Here is a 17,873-nt window from a genome sequence, read left to right on the forward strand (position 1 = left end):
CTTTCTTCTTTCTTCGGTGGCGATCTAGTTAGTCAAGTTCTCTTTATGTCCTTTTTGTATTATTTAACTTCTCACAATTGAAACCACATTCTGGGGTTGTGTGGTTGAATATCCTTGGGATATCTCCACTCTTTTGACTTTGCTTGCTAGATGTTGATAGCACTGTCCTTTTTTCCAATTGACTATAATTCACTGGAACAAACACCAGCTTCTCACTTAATTAGAATAATTATCTTGCCAACATCTGACATTGAGGACCAGGTGCATTTATACTTGCTCGTACTCATCTCTTACTTATTCAGCAGTCTATTCCAGGCTCTGGAATTCGGGAGGGCCTGTCTTCCCCCAATACTTATCAGATGTTACTATGGTGATCAAGGGCTTATTTCTTTCCAAGCTACACTGTTACAAACTCCTGAAATGTATTTCTGGTGCTATATCATTACAGCAAAGTTTAACCCTTTAAATACTCTTATGGTCTTACATTAAGGTACATAGAATGACTCTGTCTGTTTGTCACACTAATGCTTCTACATAGCAAGAGAACCACTTATCCAATTACAGTGTGATGTAGTTTACTGTATGTTGAAAACTAAATGTTTTAGCAAGTTATTAAAAAAAAACAAATCTCAAGGCTTGTATGTAGGAGCCCTGTCCTTCTGTTTGTTACACTTAAATCACACATTTGTATTTGTCTGCTGCCTTTTGTCCCTGGAGTTCTGGAAATTAGACCATGGTCCAAGCAAACCGAATTCTGCTTGAAAAGTGAATTTTGGAGGCATTTAACTGCCATATTACCAAGATGGATTCAAATGTACTGATTGTTTTAAGATGTTTTCGTTATTAATCATGTTTAAAAGCTGAGATGTAAAAATAGAATAACAAATACAATTAAAAATATGAATAGAGCATTGTATCTCATCTGCAAATGATTATGGTTTATGATTATGGTTTTGTGGAATCTCTGAATTGTTTATTATAAAATAGTATACCAAATCATAGCATTGCACAACTGAGTTTAGTATTACTCATTACAACACACAATAGTTAATTTGCCAATTAAATATATGCATGCTAACATCCTAGGGTACCGATATCATAATTATGGTCTACCATACTTTTAATAAATTATAAGTCAGCAGTTCAAATTAAACAACTGTCTGCCAGAATTTGTAAATATATTGTGGTTGTTTTTCTTTTTTGCATGCAAACAACATACTTTAGTTCCTGTCTTCAGTGTTCAAGCATTCAAAACTATTGATGACTCACAAAGGCCCCAATTTACGAAATCTGTATTCCATTTTCGAGGAAAGGAAAACACATCAGTAAGAAACTATTTACATAGCCTTTAGCAATTATTATTTATTTTTTTAAATGGCATTTATTTTTATGTTGTCCAATTGCTGTCAGCAGTCAGCTTCACTGTCAGATGTCTGTTTATTCATGAGCTGGCTTTATAGTCTGCATAGCAACTGCAGCTTTTTGTGCTGCTTAGTGACAGGCTGCTGAGCAACATAGAGTCACACATTACATTTTTCCTGCAACTACAAGGACAGCTTTTTGTACCAGAAAGGTGTGTTAGTGAATTAAAACATACCCACCCAAATGCAAATGAACAAAAATGTGTCTGTCATTCCGGTTGAGTCTGTCAGTTCACCTTGACATAAAATCTCAGGGGTGGGGGGATGTCACAAAGACGGCCGGAGTGGGTGGCGTCAGACCAGAAGCAGGAAATAAACAGACAGAGAGGTGTGGTTTGGTGGAGCTGAGCGAATGGTTTCGCTCAGCATTTAATAAACAGAACAGAAAATAAAAGGTTTGAACACAAAACAGGACACGGCACTATACGCCAAAACAAAAAAAGACAAACAAAACGGACTACACTTAAACAGACAGACGAACAAACACGGTGAGTGAAAAACACTTCTAATTACTTTACGTTGTTTTATTTTCTCCTTCTCTCTCTCCCGTTCTCCACTCACCGAACACCCAACCCCGAGTGAAAGAAACGTGCATCTATATATACTGTTGTGCTGGGATTCAATTACTAATTAATTATTCATTTGAATCCCAGCACGTGAATTAATTCTGTGCAACCCCGTGCTCACATATTATTACATACTTTAAATGCACGTGAAGTGATAGTGCAATCCCGTGCCTAAATATAATTATACAATTTTAACTCACACGTGAAACACAGACCCGTTTATATCCCATGTACCAATGACTATACACCAACATTTACACACGCAACACGCAACACACAAATGCACACGGGGGCGGGGCACATTGCCACAGGGGAATAAACATTTTGTTTTTGTTTTTTGTTCACAGCTCTCAGTTAGGTCTAGAGAATCAAATAACATGTCTTGACATCATACATTTGCATATGTTGACAACTAGTGGACTTCCTAATTTTACTAAGATTCTCTGTCTTTTTGACCATTCAGTGTATTACTGTGACAACTTCTACTACGACTAGTAATAATAGTTATTGTGCAGCTATAAATATAAATGTATAATGCAGAGAACTTAGTTAATTAAGGTTGTAAGTTAAAAATGTACACTACAGTACAAAGACATTTTCAGCAATGATTTGTACATAGCACCTCTTGGCCATGTAAAAGAAAATTGAGTATTTTAAAAGACTTTCTTGAATGAATAAAGGATGATAAAATAAATAAGAGAATAGCAGCCTTCATGGAGCAATGAAAAACGTCCCTTCCCTAAAAGCTTAATGTTATTGAGCTGAGTCTGTTTTGACTTTTGCTGAGTTCATCACATGTGGTCAACTGTGCAAGTAAACCAGAGTTAAGGCAGACAGGACATGGTGGGTGAATGAAGACCAGATGTGAATTAGGGAAAGGGGGTAGGGGTCATGAAATGTTAAGACAGCTGCTGTGGGTTTTGGGGATTGAAACATCAGATAGTTTTTATTTTTTTTATTTTATTTTTTATTGAAAATGCAAACAGAAAACAAGATGTGTTTTCTTTTCACTGGCGTGTCCTAGCTATGCTTGCTTTTGAACAAGTCTCTCTGACACACAACCATTATTTAACAATACATTATTTTGTGAAAACAAATACATGTATCTTAATAAGTGTAATTAAAAAACTTGTGAAATCCTGGTGAAATCCTTCTGCTGGCTCCACTATGCTCCCCCAAGTTTTGAGTAAAGCCCAACTAAGTAGCACCTGCACGCTTTGGTACAGTAATGCTTTAGTGTAAGTGGCACAACTAGTTTACTGTTAATACATTCTCTTTGGGTTTTGTTAATGGTTAGTCAGTATATTATAGCCTACTTGTAAATTGCAGTACAGTTGTACATCATTTCAGTGACAACAACATGGATGAGATGGAGTTGGTAATCCCTAACTAATGATTATTTTAATTGTTTAAAAATATATTACTATTAACAAAAAAATAACAATGTGTATTCAGTCAGGACAATCTTGCGTTAAATAACCACCTTTATAATACAAAATCTTACAGATTTCCAAAAACATTTAACCCAAACAATGGATGAATAAATATAAAAATAATAGTTGAAGCACAGCCTCATCCCTTGGCATTTTTATATATATATCTCCAGGGGCCCAAGACTTTCAGCTGCCTCCCCTCCAGGCCTAAAACAAAAAAAAAATACCAATTATACATAATAGGGCATCATATAGCAAAATGCAGTTTGTATTGTTTTTCTTTCAATATATACAAAGGCTGTGGTAGGGTTGGATGCTGGAATAAAGTGCTTCTTTAGGATGTTGTTTCCAGATGTTGTTGGACAACGAGAATGTCTTTAACAGTAGAAGCGCCGCGGTTATACTCATACCTAAAAACGGCGCCAGCAATCATTATGACGGTTTGTGGCAGGATAGCATAGGTGCAGAGGCTTTTAGGCAGCAATGCAGACTTAGAAGCAGAGATGTCAGGTTTAAGCGCTTTTGCGCATATTTATTATAGTCAAAGAACACAAAATAAAACAAAACACCTAGCTCTTTCAAGACCACTAACTAACACTTTGCACAAAGTGGGGGCAGCTTCTGGGTAGCTTGCTGGAGAGGAAGGTGAAGGGCTCTCTGCTCAGAGCCCACTTCACTGAATTTGAAGATATGGATGCCCCCACAGCCTTCTTCTTCGGCCTGGAGAGGAAGATAGCCGAGCGCAAGTCAATGTGCTGTCTGAGGCTGCCCGGGGGGAGAGAGGTCTCCAGCCCTGCGGAGCTCAGGCGTGTTGCAGTGAGCTTTTATACTGATCTTTACAAAGCTGAGGGCTGCGACCCGGGACAGACGGAGCAGCTTCTCCAGGGTCTCCCGAGTCAGGACAAGGAGGAGAGCAGCGGACTGGACACTCCACTGGTCTTCCCAGAGCTCACTGTGGCCGTGGTGCAGCTCTCCAAAGGGAAGGCTCCCGGACTGGATGGACTGCCTGCAGCTGTGTTGGTGAGAACCTGTACCAGGTCCTGCAGGAATGTGTCTGGGATGGAGAGCTGCCGTTGAGCTGCTGCAGGGCAGTGATAACACTGCTACCTAAGAAAGGAGACCTCTGTAACAGCAAGAACTGGCGCCCTGTCTCTTTACTGTGCTCCGATTACAAACTGCTTTCCAAGGCTCTCACTAATCGTTTAAAGACCAGCATTGTGTCAGTGGTGACCAGTCGTACTGTGTGCCTGAGAGATCCATTTTTGATGATTTGTTTTTATTAAGAGAACTTTTTAATCTGTCTAAAGTTGAGTTAAGGTTGAGGTTGATTTTGGTTTGGTTTCGCTTGACCAGGAAAAAGCTTTTGATAGAGTTGACCATGAGTATCTGTTTTGTGCTTTAAAAGCTTTTGGTTTCGGCCCTGTTTTTATTTCTTTTATAAGACTCCTTTATAGCAATGTTTTTAGTGTTGTGAAAATCAATAACAGCATGACTGTCCCCATCCCTGTGCAGAGGGGGATACGGCAGGGCTGTGCTCTCTCAGCGATGCTCTATTATCTCTCCATGGACCCCATGTTGCACCAGCTAAGGGATAATCTGCCTGGATTGGCAGTGCCAGATGTGCCCAATGCAGTCCCTGTCAAGCTCTCTGCATATGCAGACGATCTCAGTGTATTTGTCACAACTGACTGAGACATCGCAGTGCTGGAGTCCTGCATTACAATGTATGAGAAGGCTACTTCAGCACGAGTAAATTGGGCAATAAGTGAAGCTTTTCTTGTTGGCGGTTTGGAAGATACCCCGCCTTCATTACTGCCTTTAGCTTTGAGCTGGATTAGAACTGGGGTCAAACTTTTAGGAATCTTTTTTGGGAATGAACAGTTCATGCAGCAGAACTGGGAGGGGCTGCTTGACAAGGTGAAGGGGAGGCTGCAGAGCTGGCAGTGGCTCCTCTCACGGCTCTCCTTCAGTGGCAGGGTCCTTATCATTAACAATCTAGTCACCTCCATGCTCTGGCATAGGCTGGTGTGCTTGGACCCTCCCCTGGGGAGATACAGAAATGTTTGGTACAGTTTTTCTGGAGCAGGCATCACTGTCTGCACCAGGCTGTCCTGTATCTCCCCCGTGAGGAGGGAGGACAGGGGCTCATTGATATCCCCAGCAGGACGACAGCATTTAGACTGCAAGCTGCACAGAGGCTGCTGTACACCCCACAGCTGAGCTGGAGAGACCTGGCCTTCTGTTTATTGCAGAGGGCAGGCAGGCTGGGTTTCGATAGGCAATTATTTTTAATATCTCCTGATCGTTTTAATGATGCAGGGTTGGAAGGTTTTTATAAGAATATGATGAACGAATGGAGACTTTTAAAAATCACAAGATCGGAAAAATCACAGCGCACACAGTGGGTTTTTGAAGAGCCCCTGTTTTTTAACCCCATTTTTAATTGTGAGGTTTTTAGCTCTGTTTTCTTATCTGCTGTGTTTTATAAAGCAGGTTTTACTAAATTGGGGCATTTAATTATTGATTTTGAATATTAGATCAGTGCATTTCCTGGAGAAGGTGCTAAGCGATCTTCAGGTCTCTCTCTGTCTGGCACTCTCCCAGTTCCTCAGCAGGTTTCTGGAGGCACGTGTGACTCCAGAGCAGGAGCCCCTGTTCCCCGTAGTGCTGGTCTCCTCTTCAGTGGCAGTGGAGGAGGAGGAGGAGGAGGAGCAGGCTGGCAAGCTGCTCTTGCTGAGGAAGGTCACTGAGGTGGCTTTCCACACAATCGATAAAGAAGACACTGTATGAAATCTGTGTGAAAACCAGACAGTTTAATAAATTGAAAGACCTGGTGGACACAAAGTGGAGGGCTCACCTCGGTGTCCCTGACAATGAAGCTCCTGTCTAGAGTGTGCTATATAATCTTCCCTTGCCCAAGCGCTCCGGAGACCTGCAATGGAGAGTGCTGCATGGCATTTTTACTACAAACCAGTACCTGCAGCGAGTGGAGCCAGGGGTCAGTGTCCAGTGCCCCTTCTGTCCTGCGGCGGAGTCCATTTTCCACTTGTTTGTGGATTGCTCTAGGCTGCAGCCCTTCTTTCTGTTGGCTTCCTTGGGAGTTACTTTTACTAAACATATTTATGTTTTTAGTATAAGGTACAGTTTTGCATGGAGGGATAGATGCTCATTGGTTAACTTTGTCCTTATTCAGGTGAAATTAACTATTTTAAAATCCCCAAAAAATAAAATTTTAGCCACTGATTTTATAAATCCTATCGGTATTTTTAGGGTCCTGATGGTCTCCAGGATAAAGTTATTAGGATGGAGTTATTTTAAAATGGTACATGACCTGGACAGCTTTGAGAGACGTTGGTGCATTGGGGAGGGGGTGTGTGCCATGAGTGAGGAGGGGCAGCTTGCTCTGTTCATATGAAAGACTGCGATCCCATTGATCTGAAACTTTTGAAACAAGACTGAGGGACGTTGGATCAGTTATGATTATATATATTGTATTCTAATTTATAGAATAAAGGGATTTAAAAGTCTCTCTCTCTCTCTCTCTCTGGGACTTGTTCTCACCTCACACCACCAGACGCTGGACTCTATGTTCTCTGTCTCTCTCGATCTCTCCGATGCTGCAGCTCACTCGGCACAACTCTCTCCCCTTATAGCGGGGCTGCCCGCCAGATCATAGGGGACCAATCACCACACAGGTTCAAATTTTCACATCTCATTTGTTAGCTTCTGTCAGAGGCGGCGTCCCGCTCTGACATCAGCCTGTCAAACACTCACAGCAGAATAGATTACAAGCTGCACGCAACACATAAAACAACACAGTAACAATGAAATAATCAACTATTTACAAGTCTCCCAATAATGCCAAAACCAGTCCCAATAGTTCCAGGGCTCGCGCCCGTTTGACCCAGCCTTACAATATTAATAACATTTTGATTGCTGACAGTTAATAATAAACATTATATGAAATTATTACCATACTAAAAAAAAAAAAAACCTTTTTCTTTATAATGCAGCAAAAGCAAGTACAAGCACTGCAAAATGTAACCACTACAAAAGGGTCCTTAGTGTTAAATCCCCAATGCACTTTTTAACACACGTCCTCTTTGAAAAGGAAGATAGGAAAGTATTACTCAACATCAGTTATATAAGTGTACTATACATGCTTATGCTTTTGGCTGTCATCGTGAAAAAGCTCATTCCTGGACTGTAGCAGCAAGTCAACTTCCAAACGAATAACGTAATGGTGATGCCATTTTTGTTAAAACATTTTTAAATTCATTTTTATTTTTATTTCATGTTACTTCATTTTATTTAGCTTTTCACTGCATTGGAACATTAGATTGCACACATCCCATGATTAATTTTGTCTGACATTTATTCTGCCTTATGTAGCCGTAAGTCATGTACTTGCACTGACTAAAACCATTTACAGGTTTTAAGAAATGGTACAGTACCTTAAACACTAATGCAGCTATGAGTACATTTCTGTTTCAAATCTGCCACATGCTGTCAGCTTTTGTGTTTTTGTCAGAGGTTTACAACAGTCAGTGCCGGGAGGCCAGCTCTAGGGCTTGTTTTCATCCAGAGACACTAGGAGAGTTTCCAGATCTGACATATGCACGGATGTTGTTGTCTGTGCTGGAGAGGTGAGTGGCTGAAGTCAAAGCCAGCAAAATGTGAGCTGTTTAGTCAGGTGCTCCCTGCTGGTCCTGCAATGAACTGGAAAATACATTGTAAAGGTACTTCCCTTTTACATTTGAATCCAATGTCTTTTCAGTATGGTTTAAGATTTGCCAAATTTAGCTGAACATTTTCCTTTTCTTGATTTATTTTAATTGTAAGAGTATCTTGATATATATAAAGCCCAGACTGTCACAGGGTCAGAGCTCGGTCAGCTTTCTGGTTTCAGGGATCTGAGAAGAGTAGCTTGCAATGCTAGTTTTACAATCCAATTCATTTATTCCCAGGGGTGACCTAGACATCTTCTATGTAAGGGTCAGCTTCAGAGCATTTACCATTTTCATCTGTAAATGAGCACCGTTCAAGTGGTAAATTAACATCCACATTTTTATATTCAAGCTTTATAGATTATTTATTCTTTCAAAATAACACCACTCAATATCTATTGTGTTCGGCAATTCCACAGGGCAGCCAAAAAATATAACAGAACAGCCAAGAGTATGTCATTCTGAAGAGAGAGGCTGTGCGCTTCAGCGCAGAAAGGCCCTGGGCACTCTGGGAAAAGGCCCCTATCGGGATTTACTGTGCATTCCTTTCCAAGGTGTACTTGTTGTTATCTTACCAAACACTAATGTTTGTGTGCAAAGATAACTTGAAAGTGATCTTTGCTCCCTCATTGGAGATATTATTTGTTCACATAAACAGATATGCACAGACGTATTCTTCTTCTTCTTCTTCTTCTTATTTATTTCTTAGCAGACGCCCTTATCCAGGGCGACTTACAATCGTAAACAAATACATTTCAAGAATCACAGTGCAAGTAATAATACAATTAAGAGCAAGATAAATACAATGATGAATACAATGACTTTGGTTCAAGCAAGTACAAGTGTGACAAAATACAATTCAATAATACAGCAGATAACAGTGTCAGTGATGGTTACATCAGGATATAATTAAATACAAAATACTACAGCTTAAACACTTGGCAGATTATAGTACTCTGAAGTACAGGATTAAATGCAGCAAAATAGGGGGCAGATAAGAGCAAGTAAAGCGCATTTAAGGGTGATATGTGTACAGTGTAACACGTACATATGCTGCACAGTGTTACCATCATTTTTTGTAATTCCAACGTGCACCCTTTTACAAATTAAGAGAATTTGTAGTCTTCAAAGACATGTTATGATAACTTTTTTTATTGGTCTTTGACTAATTAGTAGATTTGAAAGCCATTGTTTTGCTGTTTGTATGAATCGATATGGTCAATTTGGCAAGAAAAATAAATATGGGTACAGCGACCTCTGGTGGTGGAAATTTGTGGATTTCTTGAATTTAGCCAGTAATTGAAATTCCAGGTGCTATTTGGAACATATAATCCAAATAGGAATGTAATTTCTTTGTTGCAAAATATACCACATTTGATATAATCTAGTGGTGCCCCAAAGCAACCCACAGAAATTATTTTCCATTAAATGCAGTGACAAGCCACAGTTATTTAAAATGTCTTAAATCCCATCTGGTACTGCTGTAGGAAACTTCATTAATGGTTTGATTGTTGGTGTCTTGTTTTAAAAAATCTTGTTTTAAAAAAATCTCAGAGTTCAAGGTACAGACATAATTGAAACACTTCCCATGTTTGTGTGATTTGCCTTTATAAAAATACATACAGTATATACTGTAGAGCAGAGAAAGCGGACAATGGTTCAAAACCACAGGGTTTTCTTATTTTAGTGTGCATTTAATACCCATGTTTACCATAGTGAGCCTTTTAGATTAAGATCTATAGACATTCTTATTAGACTCACAGGATCGTGGCTGCTGATGAGAGATGTCATGGTGCCCTTTACAGCTCTAGGCAGGCCTGCAGGAAATCATTTAATTTTAGATTCCCTCAAATCCCATATGATCTAAATGTACATTGTATGCAGTGTATTACTGTATACCAGTTCATTGGTATTCAAAAACATAATTACACAACATGATCATTTTGAAAGGGCAATACAGTATATTCAAAACATTCTCAGAATATTCTAAATCATTGCCATGATCAAAATGCATTGTTCTCCCCCCTTGGTGTGTAGAGGAGTCGGAAGTCTTGGGGCAAATGTACTAAACAAGCGCAATACTATTTACGATTTTTTAGAGAATGCTTTGCGGCAGCAGTTTCTGTTTACGGTTCAAGCATAGATGAATATGTAATTGTGGGCGTTCCTGCATAAATTCACAAGACGGAGATGGAGTGCAAATGAGGGTTTTCAGATATTATAATGAGATGTACAAAAGCTGCAGGCAATAGCGACACTTACAATTGCATCAATTTGTTAAGAACTTTTGAAAGCATGTTTTAAACAGTCACAATTGTTGCTTGCATTTCCCAGTCTGCTTTTTCTTGTCCGTTGCCAGTTGTGCTCAATGCATTTTTGAGGCAAACAGCCAAATACCTATTTTTTTCCTAAAAGCAGGGTGTACTTACAAGCCTTGAAAACAAATTTCTATGACATTCGTGGTTTAACCCAAACATGTTGGGGGCAATAGACTGCCGCTAACCCCTCCAGCTCATTCTGAACATCTGTATAGAAACACACCCATTTTAATAATGTGCAGGTGGTTGTAATTGTGCACAGTTTAGCACTGCATTCCTGACTAACTTCAATAAAAATGGACAGTATACATTTGGCTTATAGGCTACTAATGATAATACAAATTAGTGGTATGATGCAAAATTTGTTGCTGGTCCCAAGCTATTTGGTTATAAAAATAAGAATTTCAAGGACGTTGGTTATGGGTCTATTGAATGATCCAAAACAAATACTAAGCGCTTACGCCCTGCATTAATCCAGTTACTTGACATTCTGTATCATTTGCCAGATATACACGTCAAGTAATTAACCAGTTGCCAGCCGACTGATTATTGTGTATACAATTTCCTTAATAATAGTAGCTCCTATACAATGTATAACTACAGATACAGTACCACAGTCCAGTCTTGTTAAGTGGCACATCCCATTGGTCCTCAGCCGCACAAACACACAGATACACGACGGGAGTGACAGTACCCGGATCACTACAGTATCATAACTTGTCAATGCGGCACTGTAGCAGGGCAGTAGAAAAGCCCTGTACATATAAAAGGGGGCAGGGCAAAGCCCTGCTGAAAAGGTATTTGTTTATTTTTGAACAGGTATTGATTTAAATGTATTGTGTTTGTTTGGCAACGTACAACAAAACTCTGTGCAGAAGGTGACCATCTCCCGAGTTAATTAATTGATTAATTTGTTGCTAATCGGGAGATGGTCACCAATATAAAAGCCTGCAGCTCTCCCTGTTTCAAGGTGGGAGTTCGGTGGAGAGAACGGGAGAAGAGAGAGAGAGAGAGAGAGAGAGAGAGAGAGAGAGAGAGAGAGAGAGAGAGAGAGAGAGAGAGAGTCTGAGAAAAAGAAAAACCATAAGGATCAGTGAAGTCAACTGCCCCTGTGTTTGTGATTTGTTTTATTTCAACCTTTTATTTTGCTCTGTGAGCAGTTGTTTTGTGTTAAACCTTTTTATTTATTTTTGTTTAAAATAAAAATAGCGCTGCAGTGCGTGTTTGCACCCGACCTACCTGTGTGTCTCTGCAGTTCCTGCTTCTGGTCTGATGTCACCACTCAGCCATCCCTGTCACAGGCACCATGATTTATTTTGTGTTAATTGTCTAGGCTGCCAAGTTAATAATAATAATAATAATAATAATAATAATAATAATAATAATAATAATAATAATAATAATAATAATAATAGCGACAGGCTACTGTATGATTATGAAAATCTTTTTGATAGAAACACAAATTTGTTTAGATTGCATCACCTACCAGCCCTGACCCCTACCCCCGTACACGTACTATGTACTGCAGACCCAGCCACAGTGGAAAATTAGATACCCCTCAGGAAGACTGTTGTTTCTTCCAGGGTGCCTGCGGCTTTGGGCATTATAGCCCTCTGTCAGTAAACAATAGTCTTCCCTCTGGTCAATAATGTTCCACTAGAGCCCTCCTCTCCAGTCCATATTTACTATATACAGTTGTAGTCAAAAGTTTACATACCCTAATGGAAATTTATAATTTCCAGAAATTTCTCAAAAACAAAGAATTTTAGGAAAAATCTTTTGTAGCAAAAGTTTCTTTCTTTTGTTTATATCTATTATATACTTTATAGTGAGCCTGGTTTCTGATTGAATCTGATTGAATGTTTGTTTGTTTTTTTGGGGGAGGGCAACATTCTTTCCCTGCACTACTCTCACTGAAAAATAAATACATAAATTAATTAATACATAAACACATTGCCATGAGATTTACAGTCTGTATCTACATTTTTTCCCATGGAAAGTTTGTCTTGTAATCAAGGGGTGAAATTCTCAACAAACAAGTGCAGGTACTCATATGTACAGCAGGGTGTAAACATTTTAAAATTTGAGACAATTTGAGTGCCAATGAATAAATCCTTTTAAAATGTATACATATCGGTACACGATACATTTATGAATACAAAATAAGCCTTAAAAAATAACTGATCAAAATTATAAGCAATTCACCATAAACAAGGAAGCTGAAAATACTGAAAGCGCTGTATCCTCTGTATGCATTGTATCACTCAGTCATGTACTGTAATATAACACTTAAGTTAAACCTTAAATGACAAGCATTAAAAATATTACACTATGCGGTAACTGCTGTAGAGAGGGAGTTTTGTTTCAAGATATCCTAAAAAAACAACTGTGCTATGAAAAAATTATACAAAAAGGTCTAAGTCAAACAATGCACAATAGGGGCTAAAATACCTGTCACATTTTTTATGTAACAGGCACTATTACAACTAGTGATGTACTTGACTTGACCATTTTAATCTCCATAGTATTCTCTGAAGTCATCTCCATACTTTCCAGACCCTGGGTACTCACCTACAACAGGACCTGGCCATGCTACAGTAATAGCCTTGGATTAGAACATATATCCCTGTTTCTCTTATGTATTTTTTTACTTATTACTTATCCTACAATAATATATTCTGTGTGTTTCTCTGTTGTGTTTCTGCATAGATCAATTACCATGATCTATTCCATAAAAATATTTTCCAGGCAGAAACAGTATAAAAGTAGACTTTAAAAAAAGTATCCCAAGTATCATGGTTTCTGCACAATAAAGAAAGTGGCAAAAGACACATTTTCATAAAGTAATATCATTACTGTGGTTTACTTATGCCTTTTCTTTTTTTAGATGTACACGCACGTTAAAACTCATGTTTAACTTAAATAAACTCTTCAAAATGTTTAAAGGGTGAATTGTACAAAGAATTGTACAAACACCTCACCATTTTGTTTTTTGTTTATTACAGTCCTCATAACAGAAAATACTAGTACAAAATGTTAATCACTATACTTATGTACCTTGCAAGTTGGGCCCGTGTTTGAAAAGTGTGAAGCACACCTCCATCTGTATCCCGATTCTGACTCGCTTACCAAAATCTGAAGCAGCACTTTGTTGATCCTGTTTTTTTGTTGGCAATGTGGTAAATCGCATTATGATAACTATTTCTAATATTTATCAGCTATGTAATTTATGGAGAACACTGATGTGGCTTTTTGCCTTCAAATTCATGTGCATCAATGTTCATTTAGAATATTTCAGATAGTTTCTCCGCCGCACTAAAGAAAATAATTATTACTTCATAATAATGATAATTACTCCATACCGCTGTTTTCATGTTTCACTGCTAAAGTCTTCTCTCGTTGATCAACGAATGAGCACTGACACAAAGCGAAATGGATGGAGATTTGTGACTCATGCCAAAATGAAACCTGATCAGAATGAAAGCTCAGCCAATCAACATGCAGTGATTATACTGACGTCAATAGTGGCCAATAGCAGCTAACAGAAAAAAAGCAGTATGAGGAAACAGAATGCATAAAAAATTAACTTGGGGAAAACAAATAAATTCTATAATAGATAAATGTAAAGGAAGGATGAATATTCTAAGAAGTATTTCAGGGACGAGTTGGGGAGCAAATAAAACTTGTATGATGATGATATACACAGGGTTAATTAGGAGTGTAATAGATTATGGAAGTCAGATTCAAGTGAGAACTTGTAAAAGTAAGATGGAAAAATTGGATAATTTGCAAGCTAAAGCAATAAGGTTGTGTATAGGAGCTATGAAATCTGCTCCAATAAATGCTATGCAGGTTTTAATAAAGGAGATGCCATTGGAACTAAGGAGGAAATGGTTAAGTATAAAATATTGGATAAAGGCTAACTCTCTGCATTCAGAATTTCCTCCTCGGAAAAGCATGGAAGATAGGTGGATTAATTATTATAAAAAGGAGAGGTGGGAAACAAATGGGGGCACGTTGGGGTATTGGATGCAAAAATGGATAAAGGAATTGGGAATGGAAAATCTGAAGTTGGTAAAGAATGTTGATATAAATGTGTTTCCGGGATGGTTGATGGAAAAACCAACTGTTGTATAGAATTGAGTGAGCAAGTGAAGAAAGGAGGGGAAAAAATTGAATTGAAAAGAAAGAGTCAAGCTTTTGTAGAGGAGAAGAGTATGGAGGTACTATGTATATATACAGATGGATCCAAGGATCCAAAAACAGGAAGAGTGGCAATGGCATATTATATCCCAGAATTAGATATCTGTAAAATAGCGAGGATATCTGACCATTTATCGGTATTTGTTGCAGAAATGGTAGCTCTACTATTTGCAATAGTTAAAATAGCTGAAATAAAGCCTAAAAAAGCAGTCATGTTTTCAGATTCATTGAGTGTTCTTATTGCATTAAAAGGGGAGTTTAATGATAGAAGAGATATCATGTTTGAAACAATGCAACAATATAAGGAATGTGCAATAATGGGGATCGAAATGATTTTAGTTTGGATTCCTGGTCACTCTGGCATTCTGGGCAATGAGACGGTAGATCTGGCAGCAAAAATGGGTTAAAAAGAGAGGAAATTGATGTGGTGATTCCTCTGGGATCGCAGGAAAAATATTTTTAGTTCTTACTTGTTCTTTTTCCTCCTCTGTACAACCTAACCCTGGTCAGCAAAAGCTGCTGGTTTTTATATCGTGGTCGAGGGATTAACTGGCCATCAATTACCTAGTTTATCCCTCGACCACATTCTGCATGGGTTTCTTATATGCATGGTTGATAGCCAATCTGTCAATAAATCATTAGCTGCTGACCATTCTCACGAGATGTAGTCTGGCAGAGACGAGAAACAAACATCTGCCAAACTACATTGAATTATAACAATAAAACACACACAAACCAGTACATTTAAATAATAATAATAATAATAATAATAATAATAATAATAATAATAATAATAATAATAATAATAATAATAATAATAATAAATACATATTTCAAAATGACATGAGTCGTCTGAGGCTAGATATGATGCATATTTCAAACACATATTTCAATGAAAAGTAGGTTTAATAGCAGAACAGAAAGTAATAACGCCCCCAGAACCCCACTACTTACTCTTTAAAGATGGTTAATATTCTTTTTTTTTAACAATGCAATGTAAGATTGAACAGGCTGACTGGTGGTTACATCAGGCCAGGAAATGCAGGACACAGACAGGACTGGTGAATGAGTGCTCTGTTGCGCCGGCTTATTATAAATAAAAGGTTTAAACAAAACGAAACACTTATACAGAAAACAAACGGCACGTTGGCCAAAATAAATAGACAGACAAAACAGTGGACTAACCTCAAACAAGTATCGTGCTGAACTGTTTCAGCACGAGTAGCAATTGTTGTTATTGTTGTTATTGTTGTTATTGTTGTTCTTCTTCTTCTTTCTCCTCCTCTCTCCCGTTCTCCACTCTGAACACCCAACCCATGATCACTTTATATATACACCTGTGGCTGGAGCCTTAATTAATCAGTTAATCATTTATTCAATTCATGGCTCCAGCCACATTCCCATGTGTTTTTGAGGGGGGATTACCTGCCTCCCTGTCACCCACTGTTCCACACACACCCTGTGCTCATATACAAATACACACTTTAAATCACCCATGCTACATAACCCACACTCTGTGCACCAATACATACACACCACATAAAACACAAAAATACACAGAGTGGCGGGGCACCCTGCCACATCCTGTTACAAAACACTGTTGATATGAGACCTCTTTTGCAAGAAGAGGTCCATTGAGCTCATGTGCAAGCCATATTAGTTATATCAGATCAAAACCTTTCCAAAGATAGTATACTTGCCTCTTTTTAATGGTTCTGTTTGCTTTTGTTGGACAGCCCAGCTGGATAGTCACTGCTGGACTGTCTCTGCCAGAACATCCTCCTTGTTAATATGAAGACCTCTGTTACTATTCATGTCTGCTGCACAGCTTACAGCATGCTAGCTGTGTGTGTGGTCCCGTTAGACCTGCCAGACCTGCCATACAAATTTATATGTTACTGCCTTGCTATGGAAAACCACCACGGGCATTCAAGCCACATCTGAGGGCTGTTGACAACATAGCAAAGTTTGGACTTGCTTAAATGCTTTGCTCAAACAATTCTCAAAATTACAAACTGTAATGTCAAGGTTGGCAGTTTATGGGAAAAAATATGTTGTGGACTCCCCCACCCAACAAAAGTTTAAGATGATACATTTCCACGATGCTATTTACTGTGCTTTACCATTCCTGCTTTGTGATTTCAGCTAGCTTTACTAAACTTTGCTAGGCTTTTACTATGGTGTACAGCAGTAAACGTTTATACATTTTCCTAATGTTTAACTCTTTATTTCTTTACCTTTTCTTTTATGTATGTATTATCTAATAGCTATACGTCTTTCTTTCTCTGGTTTTAAAGATTTATTCTGTCATTTGATCTCTGTAAGCTGCTGATTAAGTTTGAACCGCATGTGTTTTTAATGTGTTTGTGCCTTTGTGATTGCTGTTTTGTATTGTTTTCCAGGACCCCCTTGTAAATGAGGCCTCGGTTTCAATGGGTAAATCTGCTGGTTAAATAAATAGTTAAATAAATAATGAAATAAAAAGCACTTCCACATGAAGTCTCTGGTGCCAATGTCTAATGCTAGGATGCAGAGCAGTGGTCTCCAACCCAGGTCCTGTGAAGCCCCAATCCTGAAGGCTTGTGACAGGCTGGCTCGCAGTGGTGAGGTGTGATGATGTCACGGACCAGGAAGTAAATGAAACCAAAACAGTGGATGGGCGGGTGAAGCTGAATGCAACTGCATTCAGCGTGGATTTATTAACAAACAAACAAAACAAAAGATTTAAACAAAAACAACAAAACAGAAACCAAAGTGCACGAGGGCCAAACGAATAAACAAACAAACAAGTAAGTGTCATGCTGGATAATCCAGCACGTTTTAGCAATTGTTTTTAAATGTCGTTCTTTCTCTCCGCTCCCCGTACTCTCCTCTCTACACTCGGGCAGCTGCCGGTTCTTATACTCTGGCCGAGGGGTTAACTAGTTGTTAATTATCTTATTACCCCTCGGCCAGAGTCTGCACGCGTTTGGTAAGGATGCATGACTGTCAGCTAGTTAAATAATCAGTAGCTGATCAGTCATGCATCCTCACAGGGTTTTAAATACAAGTAATAAAAGACGCAAACAAAAATACAAATAATTATACATAGGGGCGGGACACTCCGCCACAAGGTTTTATAGGTGTCTTTATGCACAAAAAGCTCTGGAACACATGTAATCTTACCTAATTAAGCCAGTAATTGGTTAAATTAAATAAGTGGGAG

General features: G+C 38.6%; 1 protein-coding gene across 5 annotated transcripts in view; it reads left to right on the plus strand.

The window, feature by feature from the left end:
• The window catches only part of LOC117411093 (uncharacterized), a 65,531-nt gene that overhangs the window by 23,381 nt on the left and 24,277 nt on the right, over positions 1-17,873 (plus strand). The gene's annotated exons all lie outside the window — the stretch shown is intronic.

This window comes from Acipenser ruthenus, chromosome 6, assembly GCF_902713425.1.
Source record: "Acipenser ruthenus chromosome 6, fAciRut3.2 maternal haplotype, whole genome shotgun sequence".
Classification (NCBI taxonomy): domain Eukaryota; kingdom Metazoa; phylum Chordata; class Actinopteri; order Acipenseriformes; family Acipenseridae; genus Acipenser; species Acipenser ruthenus.